General features: G+C 36.7%; 1 protein-coding gene and 1 pseudogene across 3 annotated transcripts in view; one reads left to right on the top strand and one right to left on the bottom strand.

Moving 5' to 3' along the window:
* LOC129403315 (uncharacterized) overlaps positions 1–24,911 on the top strand; it is a 637,601-nt pseudogene that overhangs the window by 62,645 nt on the left and 550,045 nt on the right.
* The window catches only part of AKAP6 (A-kinase anchoring protein 6), a 520,466-nt gene continuing 512,524 nt past the window's right edge, over positions 16,970–24,911 (bottom strand). For all 3 annotated transcript variants that reach the window (XM_055130131.1, XM_055130130.1, XM_004612112.2), the window contains one exon: positions 16,970–22,393. The gene's annotated coding sequence lies outside the window, so the exon portion shown is untranslated. The remainder of the gene's footprint in view (positions 22,394–24,911) is intronic.

Here is a 24,911-nt window from a genome sequence, read left to right on the forward strand (position 1 = left end):
TCTCAAACATGTTGTTGTAAATGTCATTATATCAGATGAGTTTGGTAACAGGTTTTCCATTTTGCACTTTATTTGACAAGGTGATTCATTGTTTAGTGCAGTTTAAGATGTCAGTCCTTCCGGAAGGAATTGAGCAAAGCTGATGTGCATAAGAACATTCTTCTATCAAAGTATATGATTAAAGAAGGGTTAGGCTTCTGAAATATTGTTTTCAAACTTGCTTTGAATTAAAGTAGTTTCTTTGTTGAAATATAATTTATACAGCTTGCCACATCTGGTAAAGTATACATAGACTATGCATGCTTCCTCTGGCACTGTGAATAGCCCTAAGCTCACATTGGACAAGTCTGTCAGCATCACAATATCCTATAGAATAACTGAAGTTGTTTTAAAAAATTCATGTGAATAGGGTTATGGTATAAACATAGGGCACAATATAGTCGTATTTAGGATGTTGGGTTAATATGTGTGGTCATAACAGGTGTTGTGAGTTTTGAGCACCAAAATGGAGTTGATCTTTTTGCTATGTTGATGATCAAATGCATTTCATATCTACATTAATTTTATATATTAAAACTACAAATAATAATATAGATATTCATAATAAAAATAGAATTTCAAATATTTACCTATACAGAGTAAGAACTAGGATCGTTAGAGCTCATAATCAAAGACCCCTTACAAAGTATTTGCATCCCCATTATATAAGTGGGTATTCCAAAAATCCAAAAGGATAAGAAATCTTCACAGAGACACAGATAATGATGAGCAGAATGATGAATTAAATTGAGGCCCCTAATGCATGGGTTAGAAGATATAGAAGTGATACAATGGAATACATCAGAGTGATAGTATAGCAGATAGGTTGCTTGCATTGCATGGGGCCAACACAGGTTTAGTCCCTGGCACCTGATATGGATCCCTGAGCAGCGCCAAAAGTGATAGATACCTAAACATAGAGCACTAATGGGTATGACTCAAAACCAAAAATTGAAAAAAAATTGCTACAAATTGGATGAAATTGGAAGCATGTTATGCTAATGAAATAAGTCAGAGGGAGAAGGACAAATACCAGATGATTTCATTTGCATGTGATATAGAGAGAAGAAAAATGAAGGAAGAGATATTGTACCATGGAAACAAATCCTAAACTCTGGTGGCAGAATGGTGACTACACAGGGGTGAGAGGAGTGTAAGGGACTGGTCTAGAAGAGGTATTGACATTCTGGTGGTAGGAGTGCTGTAATCATATACTACCTCTAAAGCCTATAACATTTACTCTCTTGTAAACTAATTTTACTTCAATAAGTCAATAATTTAAAACAAATAAGGCTGAGGCACACAGGCTCCCAGAGCTCTTCCTCACTGTGCTTGGTCCATGTGTGCAAAATCACATTAAGCTAATCCTTAGACTTGACTGCCTTCTTAGACAATACCTATAGTTAGAGATACAGCTTTAGATACAGAGATATAATTATACGCATGAAGCCAAGCATGTGCAGAAGAGGGTCACTCCTTTTCTTGCCCCAAATTGAGACATATGCTTATTTGAACAAAGTGAAAATATCTAAGGCCTCACAGGAAAATTAGATGTAAGAGAACCCCTAAGTATTTTCTAAATTACATTAAATTTAATCAGGTAGAGGATGTCAATTGATAAAAGTTCTTGTTTAAATGGAATCAAACAGACTTTTAATGAGATACAATAACTAATATTTGAGAATAAAATAATTGTGATGAATTACAGCTGCCATTTAAAATGATAGCTATGTCAGAGATGAATAATATTCTCACTAATGATGAAAGTAGAGGCAGACTTGATTCCTATATTGGCTCAAGGTTGAAATATTTTCAAAACCCTTCAGTTTGACTTCCAGATAGGGAATTTCAGGGCAATTTTCAGAACTCTTGAACCTTTCTCAGTTCCACTTGGAGTTTAACTTAATACAAAATTGTATGTACTCTTGAAAACTCAGATATGTAAAACTTGGGGTTTTATGTCATTATGCTGAGAGCTTTGGAACTTCAGGTTTGTAGATGCTACCAAACATTTGGGGAAGTGTTAGAAACAATTCTCCTCAAATTTTTCCAAAAATAGAACATGATAAAGTACTCTCATACTTAGTAAACCATGTTTAGACTAAGAAAAGAAAATATCAAATGTCTCCCATGAACATAAATATAAAAATATTCAACAATATGTTAGTAGACCAAATTTCACACTATATTAAGGGGAAAAACTCCCTAATAAATGGGGTTTATTCAATGGTTGGCTGCAGAGATGATTCTAATCTACAAGTTAAGGATGCACCTCTTTAACAAAACAAAATATTAAAGCCACAAAATCAGGGGAGCCAATAGCACAAGGGCTAAACAGAGTGTATGCTTTGCATGCTAGGGTTCAATCTTTGGCACCACATAGTCCCTGAGTACCTTGCCAAGAACAGTACCTGAGCACCTCCAAGTATAATCACCCCCCCAAATAACATAATTATATTAATAAGGAAATGACATTTGAGAAATTCTACATTCGTTTATGAAAAATGCTCGGTAATCTGAGTACAGAGATATATCAGCACAGTAAAGTTCATATATGGCAAGCCTCCAGTAACAAGTGAAAGCTGAACTTTTCCCTCTAAGATAAAGCATAAAACAAGATTACTCTACTAGTTTATATTATTACAACTATTCTTGTTGGGGTAGCAATTGTCACCAGCAATTGTCTGGTGGCCATTAGGCCCATTCTCCATATTGCTCAAGGGCCACCACTATGGAGGATTGAATTCAGAGTCTCACACATGCAGTTCTACCTCTTGAGCTAAATTTTTAACCTAGTAGTGCAAATTCCAGACATATTTGGCATGAAAGTAAAAAGGAATCCGAATTGAGAAGGAATAAATAAAACTGCAACAGCTTACATAAAAAGTCACACCTCTAACCCCCCCCCCCAAATCCCTGCTATAACCAAGAATTTGTTAAAGTTACTGTGGACAAATCAATAAAGAGATATTTGTTGTTTCTAAATATTTTAAAGGAATTATCATAAAGATAAATTAAGAAAACAATTCCCTTGTAAATTTCACTCCTCTGCCCCCAAATGTACCCAGGAATAAATATTTCCACACAGGCAAAAGACCTACACTGAAAATTGTAAGACTTGAGAGAAGACACAAATATATGAAATGATAGTCCATGTTCATGGATTGTAAGGATTAATAATGAAATGTCCTTTATGCCCAAAGCAAACTAAAGATTTAATGCAACCCATCAAAATTTCATGGCATTTTCTACATAAATAGTAAAAGAAATGCTAAAATTCATATAAAATCATAAAAGACCTTAAATAACCAATGCAATCTCGAGAAAGAACAAATTTGGAGGCATCATGCTCCTGGATTTCAAAGCACATTATACAAATATACTGATCAAAATACTATGATAGTATTGCCATAAGAATAGACACTAATTGCTCAATGTATTAGAATTGAAAAGTCAGAAATCACTTGCCATAATGGATCCTGTAATACACAATAGGAGAAAACAAGACTCTTTTCAATAAAAAAATATAGGAAAGATGAGCAACAAAAAAGGAAACCAAAATTCCTCTCACACTCCACAAATTAACTAAAATTAATTAATAATGTGATGTTGGAACACAGTGTGAATATAGCCCTATCATTAAGAGTTTTGCAAATAATTGTACCAAAGTAAAAATTAAAGAAGTAATATAAGACCTGAAACCAAAATCTCCTGTAAGAAAACATGGTGGTAAGCGCCTTGATATTCGTTGCTACAACAGATAGAGTTCTCATCATTGCACTGCACTGTTGTCCCATTGTTCATCAATTTTTCTCGAGTGGGCACCAGTAATGTCTCCACTGTGAGACTTGTTACTGTTTTTGGCACATCGAATATGCCACAGGTAGCTTGCCAGGCTCTGCTGTGTGGGTGAGATACTCTTGGTAACTTGCCGGGCTCTCCGAGAGTGATAAAGGAATCGAACCCAGGTCGGTGCGTGCAAGGCAAACATCTTACCCGCTGTTCTATAGTGATTCTCATCACTAGGAAAAAAATACTATATGTAAGGTGACAAATGTCAACTGCATTGTGACTATTTCACAATGTCTACAAATATCAAGTAACTATGTTGCATACTGAATGTGTCACTTTTACCTCAACAAATATTGATTTTAAGAAAGAAAAATATATGAGGTTTATATTATTTTTGACAATAGGTAAGTGTTCTCAAACCATTCCTGGGTATGTGGGCTTGTTATCAATTCCATTGTACACACCTATGTATGAACACATACTTCGTGGTTTTATATTCAGTAACAGAATTAGAATTGTCATATTGTATTATATAGAAGTAACAAGCTCAACAAGAAATAGAAGGTTGCAAAATAGTTAAGAGTTCGGCCTCTGTTGAGCAAGTTCAAACCTTAGTTTTACTCCCATAAACCTTTTAGGATGGGGGTAATTATATTTATTTTCTCTATTCCTTAGAATCTTAATTTTCATTTATTTATTTATTTATATAAATTTTTTGAATCACTGTGAGATAGTTACAAGCTTTCATGTTTGGGTTACAATCACTGAATCTTCATTTTTAAAGAGTAGAGACTAACTTTGAACTTTTAGGCTTGTATAGGTTCATATTTATAGGGTCCCTAAGAAAGTACTTGGTCACAAAGGTAGTGTTATGTAACTACAACTTGCTTGATAAGGTTTTTAAAAGAAGTAACTTGGTTATACTACACTGAAGCACTGTAGCACTGTCGTCCCATTGTTCATCAATTTGCCTGAGCGGGCACCAGTAACGTCTCCATTGTGAGACTTGTTGCTACTGTTTTTGGCATATCGAATACACCATGGGTGGCTTGTCAAGCTCTGCCATGCAGGCGGGATACTCTTGGTAGTTTGCTGGGCTCTCCAAGAAGAATGGAGGAATCAAACCCGGGTCGGCTGCATGCAAGGCAAACACCCTATCCACTGTGCTATTGCTTCAGTTAGAGAAAATATATTTTAAAGTACTTATTTATCTCCTACATAAAAAATATATTTTTAATGTAGGAGAACTGATATTTATTTAGCTATTGATTAAGCTAATTGATTTTGGCATGAACTCCACACTACTTTTTAAAAAATATTTTAATTTGGGGCTGGAATGATAGCACAGAGGGTAGGGCGTTTGCCTTGCACGCAGCCAACCCGGGTTTGATTCTCAGCATCCCATATGGTCCCCTGAGTACCGCCAGGAGTGATTCCTAAGTGCATGAGCCAGGAGTAACCCCTGTGCACCGCTGGGTGTGACCCAAAAAGCAAAAAAAAATTAATTGAATATTGTGAGATAGACCATTACAAAGCTGTTCATAATTGGGTTTCAGTCATACCAGGACCAGCATCTATTCCTCCATCAATGTACATTTCCCACCACCAATGTCCCCTGTTTCCCTACCACCATCCCCCAACATCCTACCTCCTACCTCCAGCCTCCCTCTGAGAGGCACTTTCCTTCTTGCTCTCTCTCTCTCTTTTTCCTTTTATGCATTATGGTCTACAATATAGGTACTAAGAGGTCATTATGTTTGTTCAGGGCATTCAGTGTTTATATCAGACAGTAAGGCTGATGTAGCTTTTTAATTGGTTGACCATTTCGAGGTGTAGATGTGACTGTGAGGCTTCCAGTGGTACAGGGTGGTGGGGGAAGGTAGCCCATTCCAATCCCAAGAAAGCCTGGAGATTTCAGTCACAAAACCCACATACCTGATTTTTCAGCAGATTATTTCTTGGTGAGGTTTGTCCTAAGATGGGAGAGTCAGACTGGGGGTATGGTGGCAGTTTTGAATTGTGAAAGCAAGTGGTTACCAGGGGCTCTGCTTGGGCGGGTTCCAGGTTGACCCACCCCCCTCCAATTTACCCCAGTCTGTTCAGCCATGTGCAAGTCAGAGATTAATTGTGGCTTTTGATCTCTTTTGAGATTTATTTATGGGTCTCTGAAATTAGGCCAATAATTGAGCTTGTATAGCTGAGCCAAAGGTGGTTTGTGGGCGTGGCTCCAACATACCTAATTTTTGACCCTTCAATTTCTTGGTAAACTTGGCTCCAAATTGTTGGGGTCTGGCCAAAGACACAGCAGCAATTTTTGGGTATCAGGAAGCCTGAAGGCACCATCAGGCTGCTGATGCACTTGCCCTGCAAGTACAGTTTTACCTGCTGGCGGCACCATACCCCCTTCAAAGTACATTTTGAGAATAATTATCTTTTAAGTTATACTTGGCCTTCTCAAGGAAATTATTAATAATATCTAAGGTAAAAATATTTTCATTCCCAAATAGAAATTGACTTCTACTTCGAGGTAACTACAGAAAGAAACGGGATATTATACATAACATAGATAGGTGGAATAAAATTTATTAATTTGCTTGAATCCAAGATGAACCTTGAATAAGTTACCAAATGACTTTGAAGACTCAACTTTCTCATCTAGTAACTGAGAATCCTCAGATATTTACTACTTGTTGCATTTTTTAGCATAAAATCAGACCACGTGTTCCAAGCACCATTTAATGCAATACTTTACTCAATAACAGCTATGGTTAATACTAATAATTATAGTTTTATAATTTCATTCCCTTGCTCAGGTTATTTTCTCATATATTTGTTATGAATAAGTTCTAGGGACAGAGAGTTAGCACAGGGTGCAGGGGGGCCTGCACCACATGGACTCCCAAGCATCTACAGGTATAGTCCTAGAGGCCCTCTACACTGCTGGCTGTGATGCCAGTGGTCCTGAACCACTGCAGGAGCAGAGCAGTTTTACTAATAACTTGATTTGTATAATTTTGATTTGTATATAGACCAGATCTTCTCAACAGAGCTCTGTAGGTGACAATAATGCAATGTTACTGCTGAGTTGAAGTTGGGAGTTTGTATGCTCTCAGCCCTCATGGTAGTCCATAACATTGGTGTGTAACATTGCCACTTCTTATGCATGCTCTGGAGTGAAAAATGCAGAGAACCATTGATTTGGTTATATAATGTACTTTCAAGAGAGGCTACTAAAACAAATAACATATACATTATATTATATATAATAGAATCACCTCTGCAATAGGGTCTTGCTCTGCCAGCTGCTCAACAACCTCTGGGCACACTCCATCAACCTCAAGGAGATCAACCTGAGGCTGCAGAAGTCCCAGGTGCTGCCCAGAGATGAAGGCAGGTACATGTTTGTCAGGGTGCAGATTGTTACAATATACCAGGCGACCAAAAGCTTACATTTGGTAGACTGGGAACACCTGTAAAGGCTATTAGAGGCCGCCCCAAAAGCCTCGGTCCCTCTCAGAGAGCCCGGCAAGCTATCTCGAGTATCCTACCCACACAGCAGTCTGGCAAGCTATCCATGGCATACTCGATATGCCAGAAAGCAGTAACAATATCAGTCTTTATTGCCCTGATCCTGAAAAAGCCCCCAATATGCCATAGGGCTACACTAGCACGTACAGGGACAAATGGAGATGTTACTGGCACCTGATAGAGCAAATTGATGAACAATAGGATGACAGTGATACGGTGATATTATATTATATTATATTATATTATATTATATTATATTATATTATATTATATTATATTACATTATATTATACTACCTAGTGGTGCAAGGGATTGAACCTAGGGTCTCACACATGCAAGTTTAAATACTATCTAGTCACATCTGCATTTTTAAGAGCAACTAACTTAAAAACTGATGAGTCTTTAGAGAACTAAAAACAATCCTTGATAAATACAATGGATCTAGGACTGAAATGATAGTACTAAGAAATCCACAGCCCATTGTTTAGAGAAATAGTCTTTGGAATTTCCTAAGAAGAACATCATTGGTATAATCCAGTTGGAACATGCCTGTGGTTTGGCTACTGTGCAAGAGCTATAACTTCATGACAAGGGCAGATGTGCCTAGTCCATTTTCAATGATCTACACCTGGAAAAATAATGGAGGCTATGTCTCTAAATTTCCTCCACAGAAAACTGAAAACAACTACCTGACTACACTCATCATGTTCTCTGGCTTTGTCTTCTTTTATGTTTCCAAATTACATGCTTAGTAACTTATATTTGATCATAACCAAAGTAGGAAGTATTCATACATGTATTCATCCACTATTTTATTATGCAAACACTCTAAGAAATTATGTATTTATGGAACTCCTAGTCAAAGCTTTGGATGATCCAATAAAACAGAAAGCTAATTGGTGCTATAAGACATATGCTTAAATACCTATAATCCAAGACTGTATATAAAGAAGCAGCATAAGGGTAGTTTGGGAAAATAGATTTAGACAATTGAAAGATGAGAAATCAGCGTGTAGTCTCTGTTTCTAAAGATAAACTGCAGACTTTCAATCAGTTAGGAGCATTTTAAGACTTTTTATAGAAAAGTCTTATTGATTTATCATTGGTCATTGAATCCATAAAGAGGCCTAAGTGTATGATCTCAACATAGATTCAAGGCTTATAATTCTCTCCAAGAGCCATTACTGCTGCGCAATATGGTACAAATTAATGTGGATAGGAAAAACCTTTTTTTGACAGATGAAATGTCTACTTTAAATGGTATAAAACAGGACTGGATCCCAAGTGTCCTCTTATTAATTTTATAACTGAAAAAAACTGGTTGTCTCTGGCTGACCTAGCTCCAGCAGGACAAGCACCTCTCTTGTTGATGACATGCCTCCCTGTACAGTCACAAAAGTGGCTTTGACAAGCAATTCAATTTATTGGCCAACTTATGTCAGGAAAAGCTGCTAAGTATTAATTATCCTAAAACCAAAATTATCAAATTTGGCAGGCATCTTTTGACATCTAAGTCAGTAATATTAAACTAGTCGGCACAACTGATGACCAGATGTAGTTACAACCTATGATTTATCTCGTTAACCCTTGCTATGCATTTAACATTTTCAGAGGTCATATGAAGGCTCATGCTCTATCATCAGGACAGACCTTTGGTCTTTCTCAAAACCTTTAAAGACAGTCTATCTCCCATGCGCTGTATGGCAGAATTCTGGCATCCCATCAATTTGTGCAGACACTGAATTGCTTTGTGAAAATTGCCCTTGATCTGTTTGGAAGTGCTCATTTGGCTCTCTGTTGTACTGAGGTGAAGTGATTCTCTATTAAGATAAAAATATTAGACAAATCCTTTTATTTTCACAAGGAAACATTTTTGTCATCTGTACATCAAGTCTTTTTTCAATCAGAACTGTAGGTAACTATCTGTGAGTTATTAAAGAACATCTGTGAGTAGAACTGGATAGTAATCTGAATTTTGAACAATTTTTCTATTGTTCACCAGTCAAAAGACTGGTTGAGATTATTGATATGTGGATGGGATTTTTGAGGACTCTACAGACCACTCATCTTCAGAATCCTCTAAAATGAAACCCTAGTATGTCCTCAGCTTTCATCTAAGCTTCTTGAAAGAAATTGCTTCATGCAGACAGTTTTTCTTAGATTTTAAATCCATTAAATATTATATTTTTCAATGGTCCCCAAATAAATACTCACAGGTTAAATTACCACCAAAACACAGGTGCAAGAGGAAGTTATTTCTTATTATAAAATATCATCATTGATCATGTTTTTCCCTTTCCACCATTAATGCTAAAATGTCCAAGTGATTTTTTTCTTAGTTTCAAAATTTTCATCTAAATACTTTTTTAAAATAGTTATCCTCTCACATTTTTATATCCTGACTTTCGTCTTTTACTAATGATTTTCCACTTAATAATCATTTTTGTTGACATCATACATTACTTGGGGCAGTATATAAGTACATATATGAAGTAGCATTTCAAAACATATTGTATATGAGATTAGGAATTTTTTGAGAAATGTCTTAAAGAGTGTGTTAGTGCAGAATAATAATCTTTTATTATTTTTAAGTAAAGTGGCTAAACAGATCCTTAAGCTGTTCCCGTGATCTGCTGAATCTTATTATGAGGTGGGGCAGGGTGTTGAACTTTACAAGTGATGCAGGGGACTGTTTTGCACATTCAAGTCTGAGAAGCCCAAAATTGCTAGAGAGCTGTCAAGAGAAGACTGTTTAATATGTTTCACAAGTATTGTCTATACCTCTAGTTGATAACAACTTGAGATATTCTCAAAGAACTTGAAAAACTGAAACATGTGAGGAAAGAGGTAAATCCCCAAATGAATAAGAAATTGTAAAAGTACTTCCATGAATGATGTGTGAGTTTTGGCCATGGCATGGGGGTGCAAATGAGAATGTAAAGTACTTAAAAGAGTTTCAAGGGGCTAGGGAGTAGAAATGCACATGGTCCTGGATTTGATTCCTTCCTTCCTTCCTTCCTTCCTTCCTTCCTTCCTTCCTTCCTTCCTTCCTTCCTTCCTTCCTTCCTTCCTTCCTTCCTTCCTTCCTTCCTTCCTTCCTTCCTTCCTTCCTTCCTTCCTTCCTTCCTTCCTTCCTTCCTTCCTTCCTTCCTTCCTCCCTCCCACCCTCCCTCCCTCCCTCTCTCCCTCCCTCCCTTCCCTTTTTGCTATCCTTAAATTATTTTAGAGCTTAAACTGCCCCAGATTGGCCAATGGGAACCTCTTTAGCTTTTATATTCCACTAAATTTTTCTTTTGGCAGTAGTGATGGGGTGAGATTTGGGGGTGGGGTGATGTCACACTATGCTGTGCTCAGGTGTGACCCCTACTTAGACTCAAAGAACCATATTTGGTGTCAGAGATTTGATTGGGTTTCTGTGCATGCTATAGCTTGAAAGAGAAAGAAATCATCTTTGCTGATAAGTTTTGTTTTAATATAATCATTTGGAAAGCTTAGACAACACAAACAAGTGTATTCTTCAAAGTTGAAAAGTTGGAGAGAGACAAAGAAGGGTAAGGGTTGAAAGTTAGAGGAATATGGAATGTTTCCATATTAAAGAAGGTTACAGAGGGGCTGGAACAATATTACAGCAGGTAGGACATTGCTTTGCCTATAATTGCCCTGAGTTCAATCTCTGGAATCCCATATCGTTCCCCAAGCACTGCTGGGAGTGATTCCTGAGTGCAGAGTCAAAGCTAAACTTTGAGCATCACTGAGTGTGACCCAAACTCGGCTCAAACCCCCTCTCTCCCCAAAAAAGAATGGTTAAAGAGATTTGATAACTAAATTCAATACTGAAATTATGAACCCACAAGGGAGAATGCTAGTTTTAGGGAAACTGGCAAACACTGAGTTAAAAAGTGTGGGTAGATTAACTATATCATATACTGAAGGATCAATAGTTGCATCATGGTGGCAGAAAAGAATAAGGTAGCTATATTCCAATTAGGGAATTTATATAATGATATATTTCAAGATGAAAGAGCAAGGACTTTAGGGGGGAGAAACTCCAAATCAATAATAGTGAATTATTTTTGTTTAAATATTGAATGTAATCAAAGCGGGGTGGGGGGCTGGGGAGGTGGGGGGAAGGGGGGAGGTATATCGTCATTCTTGGTGGTGGAATATGTGCACTGGTGAAGGGATGGGTGTTTGAGCATTGTATAACTGAGACTTTAACCTGAACGCTTTGTAACTTTCCACATGGTGAATTAATAAAAAAAAAAAAATTCTAGAGACTTTAGCAAAACACTATTAGAAATAAGGAATGCAGTAAAAAAAAAGAGCAAGGTATATGCCACTTGCTCTCAAATAATTTAGAAGACATTTATATGGATGTTTACAAAGAAATAAATCTATCAAATGGTCTAAGACATTAACAACAAACAATTGCAATTTACTCCTACTTTAAATGTCTTTAGTAGGTAAGTTGCCGGGTGTGGTGGGCAGTAGGAATCTACCACAGAGATTTAGGAAATCTGATATGATAGAAAATACCTTTTCAATATAGTAATAATAATAATAATAATAACTTTGGTATTTCCTGCTGGTGTCAGGGGATCCCAGTTCTACTCAGCCAAATGGATGGTTATTCAGGGCAGGGCTTGAGGATGTGGTCTTGCTCAGGCCTCAGGAGGCCAGACATCACCAGGGACACAGGCAGTGTTTGAGGCCCAGGACACCTAGCAGTGTTTGGGGCCTGCTTTGGGGACTATAACACATGATCTCGAGTTGGGAGGGGAATAAGGGAGCACCTAGTGCCAGGGATTGAGCCCAGATTAAATCTCAGGATTTAACCCTGTTTTCTCTTCCATGTCGTGTAAGTAGAAATTTTGAGGTAAATGGTTTGCAATTGGAAAGCTCAGTGCTTCTCTTAAAGCTAACATATCTTCAGAGAAATAGACCCTCGTGGAGAAAAATCACATGAAGGATCATAAAAATCTTAGCAAAACTTACATTTTCAATCCTTTAAGTTGAAATTTTAACCCACACTTGTAGAATGATTTCTATCACCTCTTTCAGATATGGAACTAAATATGTGGAGGGGAAATTGCATATTTTAAGTATTTTTCAAGCAAAATTAAAGGATAAAAATATAGGTTCCTATTAAAACATTCATCTCGTCCTTCATAATTAACGATTATGTTTTTCTTTCATTAGGCTCTGACCTTTAAGGTATTCCTGTTGTGTATGTTTTTAATGCCTAACTTTTCTGGGAAATGTGCAGAGGTCATAATGAGGCATAATTATGTACAGTATATAATTTTCTTTGGCCTTTTTCAAGTGCTAATTTAGCTATCAATTTCTTCCTATAGAATTTTTATAAGAAATGCTTTTATAAAATGATCTTTTCTTCAGTTTTGGCAAAAATTATATATCAATATAGATAGAAAATTGAACAATGTAAACATGGATATTCAACCTGGGAAAAGTAAATTATCTGTGTAGAAACTGAGTTTCTAAAATAACTTTTTTCTCCTTTATACTCTGTTTTCATGAAAATGAAATAATAACTGGCCAACATCTCTAGGTCTGAATTTCCAGATGAGAAAATAGGTATCTACAATCACAGAATATTGTAAAGTGCCTCCTGTAGAGACAGGCTTCGTGAGGCTGATGATGGGAGGGAAACTGGTGACACTGGCAGTGGGAAATGTACACTGGTGGAGGGATGGGTATTGGAACATTGTATGACTGAAACCTGATCATGAGTAGCTTGGTAGCTTGGTATATCTTATGGTGATTCAATTAAAGAAAAAAAATAAAAGTTAAATTGGGAATCTAAACTACTCAATACTGCTTAGTACATAGAAAGCACTCAAATAAAAATGATTTATTTTATAATTATTTGGGTTGATTTAAAAACAAACAAGCTGGGATGGGGATAGCTAACATAACAGAACACAGGCCTGAAGTGTATAAGACCTTGAGTTTTGCATTGTTCTGACTCAGCATCACTGGGGAATCCCTGTCACTGTCACTGTCATCTCATTGCTCATCGATTTGTTCGAGCGGGCACCAGTAATGTCTCTCATTGAGGGACTTATTGTTACTGTTTTTGGCATATCCAATACACTCGCAAGGCTCTGCCGTGTGGGCTCCATACTCTGAGTAGCTTGCGGGGCTCTCCGAGAGGGGTGGAGGAATTGAACATGGGTTGGCTGCGTGAAAGGCAAAAGCCCAACCACTGTGCTATTGCTCCAGCCCCGGGGGGTGGGGGAATCCCTATGGTCCCCAAATACCAAATCACAAAGCTCTTGGTATGACTTATAAAGAGAGTTAAAAACAAACAATGTTTATTGAATTAACCTAATTTTCTCTTACTATAGTGATCAATGATTGATCATCATTATGGTCATATGAATTCTTCAAAGATTGATATTTATTAAACATCTTTAGTTAAATCACATTATCATAATGGCATGTGGTCATTATCTTTGTTGTCTGGAATATTCTGGGGTTCATTTGTTCTAAATCAATCAAAATCTGTTTTCTGGGACCAAGAACATGGCTCAAGAGATCACATGCTCTGTGTGTATGAGACCCTGAATTTGACCCCTATCACTGATCCCCCAGAAATGTTTATTAAAAATAATTATTCCACTAAACATTAATTTATATAAAATGTGTCTTAATATAGGTAATGTTATTACTGTACCACTGTCACCCCATTGCTCATCGATTTGCTCCAGTGGGCACTAGTAACATCTCCATTGTGAGACTTGTTGCTACTGTTTTTGGCTCTGCCCTGCAGGCGAGATACTCTGCAGCTTGCCGGGCTGGGGAGGAATCGAACCCAGGTCGGCCACGTGCAAGGCAAACGCCCTACCCACTGTGCTATCGCTCCAGCCCTGATCAAAAAGGAATGAAACAAAACGTTGCTTTTTAATTAAAAAATAATCACCTCTCCCCCTTTCCAGGTAAACTCACCCTTTAGCCCTGACTCCATAATTACCTTGATAAATGAAACTGGGCCCACAAAGGATCAGCCTGGGAACATTCCCCAGCCCCAGCCTTGTGACCGCCCTGGGGGCTGCGAGTGTCCTTGCGGGAACTAATGGCTCTTGCATGCCCCATCAACCTGCAGGGAAACTGTTATATTCAAAAATATTTTAATATATCACTCGCATTGAAAGACGTAATTGATCAAAAAAAAAAGACCATCCTAAACTTAGACATATTAAAAATATTTAGAAGACAGGTAAATGGTACTCATGTAAAAAAGAATGTTTTCAAAATTATGTAAGGAGTTTTCCTCCTAAAAATCCTTGCAGTAAGCATCATCAGTCATCTGCTACAGACAGGGCTGAGAGCACCAATATGAAGACTGATTTGATTTTCATACCATTTAAATAATTTCAGCAACCTGGATATCAATATAAAAAGACACTTTAAAATAAGTTAAACACATTTGCAAGCAAGCAAATATGCATAACAAAAGTGATTATTTGTCTTAAATTGCTGACAATGTAACTTGATTAACAACTAATAGAACTAGATTAATTCTATAACCTTATATAGAGTATGATATAAACCAGTAGTTAGGGAATTTAAAGAGGTTTTTATACATTTTTATGTACTTAGTGCCTTCAGTCATTTTAGTTCTTAAATACATTTTGCTGATTAATATTTGTTTTCATGTCTATAATGGTCCATTTGCTTATAGGGAGTTTGGTTGTTTCTAACTGGCAGAGTAAGTGTAAAGACAAAGAAATGTCTTGATCGTTTTAGTGTTGTTTCTTATTGTATCATGGACATATGATAAAATCAATGCTACGTGTCTTGATGTAGGAGGAAAAACTCAAAATTCTTTATTTTAGCATTACCCATATAAAATATAGTAGAAAAATTAAATATTATATATAATGTTCTGGGGGTTTTTTGAGGGGGGAGGGCTTAGAAGGGTGGGGCTTGCCATGCCCAGCTATGCTCAGGACTCATCTTGGCTCTATGCCCAGGGATCACTTCTGGTGATGTGTGGGTGACCATATATGGAGCCAGGCATGGAAATAGGGTCAGTAGCATGGAAAACAGGTGTTTTAACCTCTGTTCTATTTCTTCAGCTCTGAATATAAAGTTGATGTACATGGCAATGTAAATAGTAGAGATGCAAAGGTATTCATCTGGAAATTGTTGATGTGTCCTTTTAAACTTTTTCCAGTTCACAGTGGAGGATGTCCCTGGACTGCTCCACATGCACAAAATCACTAGAATTGGCCATTTCTTTAATGTAAAATTGAAGTACTTTTGTTGCATTTATTGTTTGTTTCCCCTGAAACTACCTTTTTTCTAAGGAACATACTCACCAGATAAGAGGAGTTCTTCGGGTAGCAGAGCATCTGAGGCAGTGCACAGGTATGGATACTCTTCTTGGGGAGCCCTTTCCCACCTTGGGGCACTTCCTTTCAAGCAAGAGTGCAAACCTCAGTTTCAGTGGTTCCTTAATTTGATGGCACAAAGGATTTGCAACCAGTAATTAAGTCCCAATATTGGGGAATAATTTTTGTGTTTAAGTATGAAGGAGATTGTCTTCAAATTCATCCATTAAGCCCCTATATTCAACTGCATTAAGATCTTCAGGAGTGTGAAAAAGAGGGCAGATTCTTTCCCTGCCAGGAACAGCACAGCTCTTGGCAAAAGCTTAGCGGTGTCTCACACATGCACCTATTTTCCAACTTGTATATCTTAGAACATAAAAAGAGACCGGGAAACATATTAAGTGAAGCTGTGATTCACTTTAACACATGTGGGCTTGGTCTTCCCATTCCTTTTCTGCTTTCGCATGGGCATTCTAATTAAGGGTCAGAATGGTCTGAAGGCTTTTGGTCTAAAATGCTTTTTTCATAGAAATATTACCATCACTATCATGGGCCTGAGCTGCACATTTCATTTTGTTATTTTATTTTGAAATACAATACACAATCAGTTTTATATAAGAGCACTTTTTATATGAAAGATATGTAGTCATTTTTGAAAGAGGAGGCAGTGGCCCAAATACTTCTTTAACTATCTCTTAGGCCTGTGACAGAGGAAGTGGGGGTGCTGGAAAAAAAAAGAATATCCCCTTGACTATCATCTGCTCAATAAGAGAACCATCTATAGCCACAATGGGGTTGATAGTGAATGCTTATTTCCATGGTAAATTCAGAGTTATTTATAACCAACACTTGGGAAATGAAAGTGTATCTTAAACACTCTTTGATCATGATTTTACCATTGCTTGAGATGAAAAACACATTTTTGAAACTGACAATGATATGGCTTGTATTTAAATTTCCTTGAACTGCTTTAGAAAAACACTTAGGGAATGAAATCCAGTTAATTGGTGATTTGAAGTGAGTTTAGGTTGTGTCAATTTTCCTGATGGCTTTGATTAAACTAATGACTTAGACTGTAATTGACTATCCCTTTAAATCAATCAAAGTTAGACTATAATAAGTAAACTAAATTTAAATCCTTAAGCCAACTGTGTGTACCAATCTTTAAGTTCATGAAACAAAGCCTGCTTAATTTTACTAAGATAACATGAAACTAAACTGAGAACTCAATAAAATCTAGAATGCAATCAGTATTAAAAGTGCTAATATGTTTAATTCGATTTTGCAAATAGAAAACTATCTGCCTTTAAGAAAATTGTGTCATGTCAGAATTTAGAAAACCATAGAGCATGAACAGGAAAGCTTTCTTCTGTAATGGGCCAAACAGTAAATATTTTAGACCTACATACTATATGCACACTGTCATAGCTACATAACTCTGAGTTACAGCTCAAAAGCAGCCATAGACAATATGTAAACAAATATGTGTGGCTATGTTCCAGTAAAACTTTATTTATGGACACTGACATTTTAATTTTATATAATTTTCACATGTCATTGTAATAATCCTTGGAAAAAATTTCAGCCATTTTTAAACAAAATCATTCTTAGTTCATAGGCCAAACAAATATAAGCTGTGGGCCAGGTTTGGCCCATGAACTGCAGTCTGCTGACCTTTGCCTTACACTAATAAAGCATGAGCTCTAAGAGTTAAGTCACGATCTTTCAGGCACATCAAGAATGTCAGTGATTCATTTGCTCTCAATGAAGACTAGCTCTTGAACACAACATCACCAATGTTCTACACTAGACAAAGAAGTTTACCCTGAGTTGAATAATGAGAAAACATCTGGACACATCCAGATTCTGAGTCATTCTGTAAAACTGGCCTCAATTGCAGAAATGTTAATTATGAAAGACCAAAGAAATAATAGAGTGAAGAAACTGTTCAAGTTTCAAAAGACATAAAATATAGAAGCAATGTATGATTTTTGTTTGGATCCCGGATTAAAATTAAAACAACTGTTAAAAGACATTAATAGAAATTCAGAAAAATATGAATTTGGATTCTCACACAATATTATTGTGTCACTGTTACATATTTGGAAGTGAAGACAACTGTAGACTTGTAAAATAATGCCTTTGTAATGAAATAATATATACTAAAGCATTTACAGATGAAGCATTACGATATTTTAATCTCAAATGGTCAACCACACCAAAAACACTTTAAAGATATGAAGCAAAATATTATTACAATGAATCTGAATGATGAATATGCAAATTCATTGTATGTTCTTGTTCAACTTTGATATAGATTTGAAGTTATTCAAAATAAAAATTAGTAAAAGAAATGTAGGAAAAGGAGATATCCTTGTAAATTGTTTCACTAGAAAACCTTGAAAGATATAAATTAATAAAATGCTTGAAAATCAGGTATCTACTGAAAGTCTAAAACAATACCAATTTCATATTAAACAATCTGACTTATAACAAATAACCAGGATCATTTCAGTGTGTTTGGATGTTTTTATCTAATTTGTTCCTAGAAATGAAAGCCTGAGAAAAACCCAAGCAGGATGAAACAAATACAATAAAACCATAAACTTTAGTTTCTCAAAATTCCTAAATTTAGATTGTTCTGTTGTTGCATAAGATACATAGTGACGAGAAATAAGAAATATCCTTTTTTCTGTAATTAATTGTAACCCTTCAAATACAAAAAACACTTCACTTCTGCCAGACCCATATCATTCTGAATATTCTTTGCTCAACAGATATATAAAAATGTAAAAAACTCAAACAGCAAACAAAATTAATGGAGTCACCGATTAATTTGGAAAAAATCAATATTCAAGGACATAAAAGGCACTTTCACAAGAAAAACTGTAAACCTTCTTGTAGGCAGAGAACACGTTTTGGTTGCCTTCGTGTCTATAATGCCAAATATAATGCCTCACATAAGCAGCCTCTCAACCAATGTTTGTTGAATGAATGAGTAAGTAAATGAATGGCAAGGGTGCCCTACTTTACATGAAAACAGGTTAAGGTTTTATATTTGATATGAGAAAAAGATCAAGATGACTCTGGCACTGAGCTGGGCTACTGAAGGAAGTAATGGATTCTCATTTATTCATGTATTTATTTCTTTATTGAAATGTACAATAATAGAATAAACATATCTTGCATATATTTTTAGATAAAACTTACCACTTAAATGTTCAGATATTTCTCTACATGTAGGATGATGAAAACAGTTCCTTAATATCAAGGATTCTGCTTGTTAACATTCAGTTAAGTTGAAATGGATCAGAAAATTATGAGGGATATATGAGGGACAGTTGAAAAAAGTAAAGGACAGAAATTATAGCAGCTGGGAGAGGATGAGTAACTGGCCTCAATGATCTTCAGGATTACCATGAGAAAGAAGGGATAGTAATACTCTGAGCAGCTCATTGGAACAGAACCAGGATCAGTGAATAAAATTAAAGAGAGGTGGAACACTTGCAGATTTGTAGCAACCCAAGAAACTAACTTTCTCAAGAGGCAAACCCCACTGTGAGACACTAGACAGGTGCTAGTGGGCCAGCTTGCCTTGGCAGATTCTGAACGGCTGTGGCTGCAAGTGTGGAGTCAGGGCGAATGTGACTGTTTCCAGGGTGACTGGGGAGGCTGTGCATATAAAGAGCAAGCGATTCACTGGCTTCCATTCCATCGTTCAATGAATCCTAAAGTCATTCTACAAATTTGCTGTTAATACTAAGTAGATAACAAACAAATATTTTAATACCTCAAGGTCTTCAATGAGCAAAGAACAGGTAAACAGAACATCATCGTGGTTAGTTTGTTCTCTGATGTTTCACCAATCAATGTAGACTTGGCATTCATTATTTCACTATATAAAACAACAACATACCTCAGCAGAGATCCAGAATGCTCCTAAGCATTTTGAAAACTTCAGGATATGTTCTCTATCCAGGAAGCTAAACCCTGTGAACTGTTACTGCAAGTCTTGCTTAATTTCTACAGCTGCCTCCTAATGAGACATTTATCTCTAATCTCTTTCCCCTGTGATCATCTTGAGCACTGCATCTAGATGTGCCTAAAACCCCTTTTGAACAAAGTACTACCTATCCAAAAGCTTAGTGATCCATCCATTTAAAAATATGTATAGAAAAGATTGAAAGGGGTCTAAAATGGTAGTGTTATCAACTAGCACTTTTTTAAAGTTCTTGGTGTAGTACTAATAAAGTTCTAATGATAAAGTCGGGTGCCAAACAAAGACTACAGTTTCTCTGCTATCTAGCCTATTACATACAACTGTTCCAACTTCTTAAAAAACCTTTCAAACGCCTCCCAATTTATCTTTTTTCCTAAGCATTCAGTAAGTCCTTAATTGTCTATTGTCCAACTTAGTGGTATTCAATCATTGGTCCATGGATTGGTGCCAGTCTTGTACAATGTTTTTAACTGCTGATCTACCACAGTGTTTATAATTGCCTGCTCATGGACCTGTATGCAGCACTGGTGCTGGCCTGCAGGCATAAAAAGGTTGAAAACCACAGGTCTAGCTTTCTGCTCTCTCGAAACCTTTTTGCTTCCTTCTTGTCCTTTCATTACTGCTTATTTCTTTCAGCCTCCTTGGCCACATTTGCCTCTGCTCTCATCAGTAGCATTTCTTGGTAGGCTCACTATACCCACAGTGCAGGAGCTTCCTGAGGGCAGGGCCTTTGATCAGATCTTAGCTGCCTCCCCCACCCTGCCCCCACCCCAAGTCTAGAAAGGTACTGGCAGATAATAGGCATTAGCTATCAGTTGCTTGAGTGATTGTCATTCCTTTGACTATGTGAATCCACAATATTATTTTCCTTCGAATTCTGAGATAAATCATGTGCAGTTGTATACTACACTACATTACTGTTTTTGAATTGTTTACATGTTTTAGGGTGTTTTTTTCAAAACGAAAAGTCCTGTCATTTTTTGAAAAAATTTGTGGCCACACCCAGTGGTGCTCTGGGGTTATTTCTGGCTCAACACTCTGGAACCACTCTTGGCAGTGCTCAGGGGACCTTATGGGATACTTGGGGATCAATCCCAGATCAGCTTCGTGCAAGGCAAACGCCCTACCTGCTGTACTACTATTCCAGCTCCTTGAGACATGCCATTTGTGCTACCGGATTCAACACTTCAATTCAGCACATTTTTACTGAATACCTACTGTGTGTCAGGCACTTTAGTAGGCATGAGGATATAACTTTTTTAAAAGCTGCATTTAGTAACATACATAAAAACCAAATCAAACATATCTTATTTAATTTTTAGCACAAAATAAATATACCTGAAATCTATAGCCTAAATCAAAGTCAAATTTTTTATACTTTTCTACTATAATCAAACCATTTGAGAGGATTATATAAAATATAAGATATACTAGGTATCCTGAAATCCAACATTCAATCATTAATAAGTAGAAATTCAAACCTAAGATACAATTTTATTGATTTAGGGGAATTGGCATTTAATAATTTGTGTTCCAAGATCTTTTTAGAGTAATGAAAAAGATTTTAAAAATTGTAAAGGCTTCCTGTGCAGTTGCTATGTAATTTTAAGCCTCTTATGCAATATGAATACTTTGGAAGCTGCTATATGTTAATATTTTTTCAGAGCTAGATGTAATAATTTGGTCAAGAACACAGGTAGAAGAGATCACTAATTTTCCTTTTCCCCCAATAAACTATGTTTATTATGCCAATTTTAATTACCATGCAATCTAATGGATTTAAGGCTTATATTTTCCACATCACTAGACATCACAAACATTAAAGCATTTTATACTGTCATTATACATCAATGTTTGTACTTGGTTATACATATATACAGAAATTATTCACACATCTTAACCTTGCTATTTCCTCCTTTCAAACCAATGTAATTTTACCGTGAAAGCAGCTTTTTAATAAATGGCATAAGAAATACAGCAAGGCACACTTTTTAAAAAAAAACTTTTTTCTCATTACCACCTCAAGAAGCATTTAAAAAAACAAAATGTGTACATAATTTAAGAGTAGAATATCACCAGTTTACAATATACAACACTGTATAGTATCTTGAAGTGCTGCATAGATTTATTTTTTTAAATAAAATAAATAAATTGGTACTTTTAAAAGCTGCTTAATTTTGAAAGAAGGGCCAGTATTTATTTTCTATGCTACAGTCAATAGAATGTTGGCCTTCTAGGTAAATCTCTTACGATAAACATAGCCATAATACCATTTAAAAAATCCAGATTGAAACATGAAATTCATTAAGTATTGGCAAGGGGTCATTCCAGGAGAGGTGAATTTAATGGGCCGTCAATTTTTGCGAACTGCAAAACCATAAAGAGCAGACGAGGACAGTGGCAAACCAGTCTTGTTGGAGGGAGAGATGGGGTAGGAAGAGGTAGCTTGGGATAGGAATCCATGGGCGAACAAGCAGCTGTGCTGAACTTCAAAGACGATCACCTAGAGAGAACCAGTGCACACATCCAGAGCACAAGGCGCATGTGGACAAACCGCATTCAGAAGGAAGCTTCATCTTGGGAGAGGTCAGAGTAACGAACGGCAGTGACATGATGGAGCCAGAGATGAGCCCGGGGTGGAGCTATAAGGCCACCCCTGAGTTGCAGCCAGGCTTATCTACAAGACACAAGAAGTGACCAAAAAAAAAATGAGTTCAGAAATATTTATTTCATTTGTGAAACTTGGGCCCTGGGTAGCTCTTGAACTATCCGAGGCTGCCGTCTTGGCAATTGTGTACAAAAGTTTTGAAACAAAGGAATACCTAAAATATATAATGGTTTTAATAACCCAAGGTTCGCATTACCAATACAATTGTAAGAATTCCTGAGCAAAATATATTCTATTTTGTTTTTGTTTTTGGGTCACACCCAGCAATGCTCAGGGGTTAATCCTGCACTGCACTCAGGAATTACTCCTGGCGGTGCTTGGGGGACCATACGGGATGCTGGGGATCGAACCCTTGTTGGCCTTGTGCTAGGCAGATGCCCTACCCGCTGTACTATCACTCCGGCCCCTAGATTCATTTTTTAAAAAAGATATAGCTTTAAAGAAAACACCTTTCACCTTTTCTCTGGATCTCATCTGTTCTTTGTCTTGCAGACAACATTTTGAACATAGATTTGAACACAGTTTCAAATCAATAAGGAAATGGAAGTCTACCAATGTCAAGTAAGGTAGCAAAGGATCAACAGTGATTCACAGAATGGCAATATAGGCATCCAGATTTAACCCTTCTTCAATGTGTGACAGTGGAGTTGTCACTGTCACTGTCACTGTCATCCCGTTGCTCATCGATTTGCTCAAGTGGGCACCAGTAATGTCTCCATTTTGAGACTTGTTGTTACTGTTTTTGGCATATCAAATATGCCACGGGTAGCTTGCCAGGCTCCACCGTGCGGGTGAGATACTCTCGGTAGCTTGTCAGGCTCTCCAAGAGGGGTGGAGGACTCGAACCTGGATCCGCCGCGTGCAAGGCAAATGCCCTACCGCTGTGCTATCACTCCAGCCCCAATATTCAGAAAGTGGTAAAATATTCAGAAAAGTGTGATATACAAAGTGCCTCCACCTCTTGCCTATACAAGAGAGAGAACTAATGCTTCTAGCACAAATATTAAAGTATTTCATTTTAAACATAGCAGGCATTGTGGAAATGAGAATGATTCAATTACTTACTACATCCAAAAATTCAGATACAAATTTCTCCCAAGATCAATTGATCCTGTCTATTTCTAAGGAGCTGACAGAAATCTGTGGCTTGTGAGAAAGAACTAAATTCCAAGATTAAGTAATACAAGCGGCAATTACTTTTGGACCATGATCAGCAATCCAATAAAGCCAGTTTTTGCTTGTCTGAGTTCAAACCAAGTTCTAAAGTCTAATGCCACATTGCCCATCTAGAACAGAATATTGTCACTCTTTCTGTCTATTCCTCCCTATATCCCCCCTATAATCTTGAACTTTAGTTAAGAGCCAGGAAAAAAAAGTAAATAAGATTTGGCTAGAGTCACAGGAAGCTGGGGAGAGAAGGCAGGGGAGATAGACGGTGCAGATGAGATGAAATTTGGCACAGTAAAAAAAAAATAAGTAAATCAGAAAGATCCCAGTACATTGTTCAAAAGCTGAGGACAAGACTCATTTGAAATATGGCCGTTGAGGAGAAAATTCTTAGGCAAATATAGTATTACTAAATGCTGGCATATAAATTCTATCTAGATTATCAGTTCTTTCAACTTCGTCTCAAGATAGGCAAAATTGGCCAAAGCACAGGTGTGTGTGGGGGGGGGGGCTGTTATTTAAAAAAAATAATCTTTATTATTTAGGTGGGAAGATAGCTTAAAGGGCTTGACTACATGTTTGCATCCTGGATCCCCAAATTTAATCCCCAGTATCTCATGGTCCACCCAAGTATTAAGTCAGAAGTAACCCCCAAGCACTGCCAGGTATGGCTGCAAAACAAAAATAAAGCACTTCATTATTTAGCATTGCAGGGTGGCTACTTACAAAGCCTGGAAAATTAAAAAAAATAAACTCACCAGAAAATTGGTTTATTAAAGTTGATTTTAAAGGTAAATTTGGTAACGTATGTGCCTATAATGTCTAGTGAAACTGTGGCACACTGTTTTACTACCAAGAGTAGTTTCTTAAACCTACTAGATCAGATTCTGGTTAAACTGAACACATGAAATTAATGAAAAAGAATTTGTTGTATACTGCAAATGTTTGCTCTTACAGCATTCTCAATATGTAAAAGCTAAGTAAAATACTTTCAACTATGGACACACTTTAAAGTATATGGACTCAGTAATTGCCTCACCTGGGCCAACTCAACTAGTTTGCAGATCAAAATGTAGGAAAAACAATTAAGCTGGAAAGTTCTAAAGGAACTACATGCATCCTAAGTAAATATAGCTTCTATCCTTTTTAAAAAAAGTACAAATACATACTCAAAACAAAATTGAAAATTACCAGAGCAAACTAAAAGAAATAAAAAAAAAAAGTAAATGCTGACAGCATGTAATGAGTTAACATTTCATATGACAGGATTTATTCAGCCTGAAGTTTAGGGTTAAATCATTCACCAAAGATCAGAAGCTTATAATGAGGATTATGAAGAAATAACTGTCAGAATACAGCC

This window comes from Sorex araneus, chromosome 3, assembly GCF_027595985.1.
Source record: "Sorex araneus isolate mSorAra2 chromosome 3, mSorAra2.pri, whole genome shotgun sequence".
In the NCBI taxonomy this organism is placed as follows: Eukaryota; Metazoa; Chordata; class Mammalia; order Eulipotyphla; family Soricidae; genus Sorex; species Sorex araneus.